Genomic DNA, 5,645 nt, shown 5'->3' with positions numbered 1-5,645 from the left:
TTTGCATTTCATGAATTTTGACAAACGTGTACCGAAATGTGTACAAATTATTTATTTCGACGACGACGACAACTTAGAACGGATGAATAAAATTAATTGTTGCAAGATTCAAACAAGGATGAAAAAGTCATAGAAAATTATTCCGTAACCATGATATTGGATTATTTTTTCTTCACTCTCTCCTCCGATGAGTCGCAACAAATAAAAATCCATAAATCAATTCATCCGTCGTTGTTCGTTTAGTCGATCTGAATGCACTGTAAAAATTTATTAAAGTAAAAATGTTACGTTGCATTTCATGAATTTTGACAAACGTGTACCCCGAAGTGTGTACAAATTATTTATTTCGACGACGACGACAACTTAGAACGGATGAATAAGAATAAAATTGTTGCAGGAGATTCAATCAAGGATGATGTGAAAAAAATGTCGAAAAATTTTCCATCCAGAAAGATCGCGTGGCGTTACGTCTCTTCTTACGAGGTTTTCGTTTCGCAGACACGCACACTTTCTTCAAAACAATAATAGGAAAGTGTTCAGTTTTTTATAAGAGCAGCAGGTGTCTTTCCGAAATTCTACGATTATTGTAGCTTATATGACTAGAAGGAAAGAAAGACTAAAACTCTCTTATTTTAAAACAAGAACGCAGTTCCCTGGTTGATCCTGCCAGTAGTCATATGCTTGTCTCAAAGATTAAGCCATGCATGTCTCAGTACAAGCCAAATTAAGGTGAAACCGCGAAAGGCTCATTAAATCAGTTATGGTTCCTTAGATCGTACCCACATTTACTTGGATAACTGTGGTAATTCTAGAGCTAATACATGCAAACAGAGCTCCAACCGGAAACGGAAGGAGCGCTTTTATTAGATCAAAACCAATCGGTGGCGGTCTCCGTCATCGTACAACTTGGTGACTCTGAATAACTTTACGCTGATCGCACGGTCTCGCACCGGCGACGCATCTTTCAAATGTCTGCCTTATCAACTGTCGATGGTAGGTTCTGCGCCTACCATGGTTGTAACGGGTAACGGGGAATCAGGGTTCGATTCCGGAGAGGGAGCCTGAGAAACGGCTACCACATCCAAGGAAGGCAGCAGGCGCGCAAATTACCCACTCCCGGCACGGGGAGGTAGTGACGAAAAATAACGATACGGGACTCATCCGAGGCCCCGTAATCGGAATGAGTACACTCTAAACCCTTTAACGAGGATCAATTGGAGGGCAAGTCTGGTGCCAGCAGCCGCGGTAATTCCAGCTCCAATAGCGTATATTAAAGTTGTTGCGGTTAAAAAGCTCGTAGTCGAATCTGTGTCCCGCGCCGCCGGTTCATCGTTCGCGGTGTCAACTGGCGTGCCGCGGGACGTCCTGCCGGTGGGCTTAGCTCGAGAGGGCGGCCCAACTCAATCCCGCCGCGGTGCTCTTCATTGAGTGTCGAGGTGGGCCGGCACGTTTACTTTGAACAAATTAGAGTGCTTAAAGCAGGCTAAAACTTCGCCTGAATACTGTGTGCATGGAATAATGGAATAGGACCTCGGTTCTATTTTGTTGGTTTTCGGAACCCCGAGGTAATGATTAATAGGAACGGATGGGGGCATTCGTATTGCGACGTTAGAGGTGAAATTCTTGGATCGTCGCAAGACGGACAGAAGCGAAAGCATTTGCCAAAAACGCTTTCATTGATCAAGAACGAAAGTTAGAGGTTCGAAGGCGATCAGATACCGCCCTAGTTCTAACCATAAACGATGCCAGCTAGCGATCCGCCGACGTTCTTCCGATGACTCGGCGGGCAGCTTCCGGGAAACCAAAGCTTTTGGGTTCCGGGGGAAGTATGGTTGCAAAGCTGAAACTTAAAGGAATTGACGGAAGGGCACCACCAGGAGTGGAGCCTGCGGCTTAATTTGACTCAACACGGGAAACCTCACCAGGCCCGGACACCGGAAGGATTGACAGATTGAGAGCTCTTTCTTGATTCGGTGGGTGGTGGTGCATGGCCGTTCTTAGTTGGTGGAGCGATTTGTCTGGTTAATTCCGATAACGAACGAGACTCTAGCCTGCTAAATAGGCGTATTTCGACATCCCAAAGGCCCGTCGATCCTGGGTTCGCCCGGTGGTCGTGCGCGGTTTTTACTGTCGGCGTACAAACAATTCTTCTTAGAGGGACAGGCGGCTTCTAGCCGCACGAGATTGAGCAATAACAGGTCTGTGATGCCCTTAGATGTTCTGGGCCGCACGCGCGCTACACTGAAGGAATCAGCGTGTCCTCCCTGACCGAGCGGTCCGGGTAACCCGCTGAACCTCCTTCGTGCTAGGGATTGGGGCTTGCAATTGTTCCCCATGAACGAGGAATTCCCAGTAAGCGTGAGTCATAAGCTCGCGTTGATTACGTCCCTGCCCTTTGTACACACCGCCCGTCGCTACTACCGATTGAATGATTTAGTGAGGTCTTCGGACCGGTACGCGATGGCGTTTCGACGTCGTCGATGTCGCTGGGAAGATGACCAAACTTGATCATTTAGAGGAAGTAAAAGTCGTAACAAGGTTTCCGTAGGTGAACCTGCGGAAGGATCATTAACGTGTCCTCGTACACACGAATTTTGACATATGTATAATTTATTATTATGCATTTTTATTTGATCGTGTCGATGTACACTTTATGTTTTTACAACACCGTCGTCGATGACATGGAGTCGACGGCACGATCTTTTGTCGTGCCGTTGCTTGTTTCTTTTTGAAACACCGTGTGTACGACGTTTTGAACTACGAATCGTACATATTCGGAAAAACAATAGCGTTACGCTGGCCCGCAGCGCCGGTCCTTGCGATCGAGTTTTTCACCTTTTTTGAACGAGAAAAACCGAATTCGCTCGGGCATACGGCTGTTTCTTCGGGTACCTAGATTTTTTGATTTTTTTTGTACTATCTCTCGATCTTTTCCAATGATGGAAAAAAGGAGGGACGCTTTCGGTTTTTCGACCGGATCGCGGAAAGTTGTGAACTCCACCGCGAAAGTCGAAAGACGTTAGAAGTCCTCTTTTTTCGGACACACGGAGAGGATGTAGCAGAGTAGTCGAGAAAGAAGAAAATCGCAGGTGTCGAATTAGGTTACGACTCCGTGGGTTTTAAATGATTTACGCCCGGCTACGGGACCGGCGAGAAACGCTCCCGATTTTACGATTCGCGTGAATGATGTTCGTCGTTAGACGCTTCAAAGAGTTTTTTGAAAGCGCCGTTAAACGAGCGATCACACACACATCACACCTTGCTTTTTTAATGTTTTTGGTAGATGTGGTAAAGTGATTTCGTTAGAAACGGTAAAATTCTCTTTACGGAGCGTACGACTGCACCATTTCAAAATTATATACACCGTCAATCGTCATTAAGTCACGATATAGAACGGTAAACTTGAGGATTTTATGTTAGACGCTCAGTCTGGCACGTCTATAGATTTTTTCGTCAAAATTCACGATCTGTCTTCGGTTTGGCGACGAAAAAATATAGAAAGAAAATTGAAACACGAACACAAAGACCGCCCGCGAAAATCTCTTTTCGCTTACGGCGGATACTAATTCGCTTTTTCATAACGAGTACGATGATGTAATGATGTGTTGATTCCGATCGATCAAAAACCGTCTCTTCGTCACACTTTTTAAAGTGCTTGACACACGCACACTAAATGAAAGACACAATAAAGGAAAACTACCGAAAATGTAGTTTATGAGAGAAAGCAGCATTATTTATTAAAATTATTGCTGAGAAAAAGGAAATTGGCAAATTCCTAATTAAAATCGTATCGAACATGTCCCATCTTCACACATACATGCTCGTACTTTGCGTGTAAAAGCGGAGACCGCGTGAAAAAGAAAAGTGCTTCTTTTTCGGTGCGCGGATACAAATTTGTGTTTGGGTTAATATTTTTTTTAATTTTTTCGTACGCGTAAAACTGAGACCGACGATCGCGTTCCCTTTCAGACGAGAAAGTACGGACGAAAGACAATTAAGAGCGAGAATCATAAATATCCATACCACAACACCGAAATTTTAGACGTGGCACGTTTCGGAACCACGAAGATCATTTTCGTTTCGGATGTACGCACGTACGCAAAAATTTTTGCAAGACGTGTATAGACAGCTGGACGATCGGCATGATCGGGGTTCTTGTGGAACGAGCGTTTAAATTTTAAAAAGATTACCCTGAACGGTGGATCACTTGGCTCGTGGGTCGATGAAGAACGCAGCTAATTGCGCGTCAACTTGTGAACTGCAGGACACATGAACATCGACATTTCGAACGCACATTGCGGTCCTCGGATATAATGTTCCCGGACCACTCCTGGCTGAGGGTCGTGTCAATTTCAAAGACTGCTCGGTTTTCGTTTTCGGACGAAAACGTCGGAGCGTGTTGGATGTGTTGCGACGCGTCGAATAGGTACTCATTAATGTACGTGATCGTCACTTACGTCACGATATAACGACGCACGCCTCGAACGTGTGCCGAGACGTTTACTCGAGCGTGTTTTTTCGTCAAAAAGGACGGGACGGGTATGCTTTGTATTTTTTTTTTACAAAGTCCGTCGGACGTCCACCTTGCGAATCATAAATACGAAAGTGTTTACGTCGGCACATGTTCTTGCGTGGTGTGTCGTAGAATCGTGTGTTTGTGTGCGTTTCTCGTGCAGCGAGTAAATTTGCGCGACATCTTAAGACGCGAAAGCGACCAACTACTACTTGTTGTAGTTGTTGGCTGGTCTTTCGGCGTAGCACGTCCTATTTCTTCAACATGTCGTCATTTAAAAAAAAAAATGGCGTTTTAAGGTTGAGAACGTTATAGACGGTCGTCGTGTCCGAGACGTGTAATGCAAATCGCGACAGACGTCAGATCGTAAGCGTTTCTGTAAACTTAGCCATTTTTTAAAAAGAAAAATGACGAACACGTATAGCAAGGAATGGGAGACGTGTCGTGATCGTCGAAATGACCGAATGAAAAATTTTTATTTTTCATATGCGACCTCAGAGCAGGTGAGACTACCCGCTGAATTTAAGCATATTACTAAGCGGAGGAAAAGAAACTAACTAGGATTCCCTCAGTAGCGGCGAGCGAACAGGGAGAAGCCCAGCACCGAATCCCGCGGCCGAAACCGGACGCCGGGAAATGTGGTGTTAGGGAGGATCCGTCATCCCGAGATCGTGCGGCGCGTCCAAGTCCATCTTGAACGGGGCCACAGCCCATAGAGGGTGCCAGGCCCGTAGCGACCGCTGCCGATAACGGGAGGATCTCTCCTCAGAGTCGGGTTGCTTGAGAGTGCAGCCCTAAGTGGGTGGTAAACTCCATCTAAGGCTAAATATGACCACGAGACCGATAGCGAACAAGTACCGTGAGGGAAAGTTGAAAAGAACTTTGAAGAGAGAGTTCAATAGTACGTGAAACCGTTCAGGGGTAAACCTGAGAAACCCGAAAGGTCGAAAGGGGAGATTCAGCGTGACTCGATGGCGGCGCTGGACGATCGTGTGACAGATGGCGTACGCGTCGTTTGCACCTTTCGTTTTGTCGATCTGCCGTCGAACGCGTGCACTTCTCCCCCTGTAGGACGTCGCGATCCGTTGAGTGCCGGTCTAAGGCCCGCGGTGGAGCTCGTTCGGACGGTTCG

At 46.1% G+C, this 5,645-nt stretch overlaps 3 non-coding genes across 3 annotated transcripts in view; all 3 read left to right on the top strand.

Moving 5' to 3' along the window:
* The first annotated feature begins 650 nt into the window (after positions 1-650).
* LOC148165869 (small subunit ribosomal RNA) lies at positions 651-2,571 on the top strand. The gene has a single exon (XR_015771108.1). It is a non-coding gene; the product is annotated as a small subunit ribosomal RNA (ribosomal RNA).
* Positions 2,572-4,187: 1,616 nt separating this feature from the next.
* On the top strand, positions 4,188-4,344 carry LOC148165868 (5.8S ribosomal RNA). Its single transcript, XR_015771115.1, has one exon. It is a non-coding gene; the product is annotated as a 5.8S ribosomal RNA (ribosomal RNA).
* Positions 4,345-5,002: 658 nt separating this feature from the next.
* Positions 5,003-5,645, top strand: part of LOC148165867 (large subunit ribosomal RNA) — a 4,039-nt gene continuing 3,396 nt past the window's right edge. The window contains exon 1 of the ribosomal RNA XR_015771112.1: positions 5,003-5,645. This exon is cut by the window's right edge and continues 3,396 nt beyond it. This is a non-coding gene — a ribosomal RNA (large subunit ribosomal RNA).

The sequence above is a fragment of the Gnatocerus cornutus genome, unplaced genomic scaffold (genome assembly GCF_029298725.1).
Source record: "Gnatocerus cornutus isolate USDA-ARS CGAHR unplaced genomic scaffold, icGnaCorn1.1 ctg00000163.1, whole genome shotgun sequence".
Taxonomy (NCBI): Eukaryota; Metazoa; Arthropoda; class Insecta; order Coleoptera; family Tenebrionidae; genus Gnatocerus; species Gnatocerus cornutus.
The sequence above is the reverse complement of the archived record's forward strand: the minus strand, read 5'-3'. Positions and strand labels throughout refer to the sequence as shown.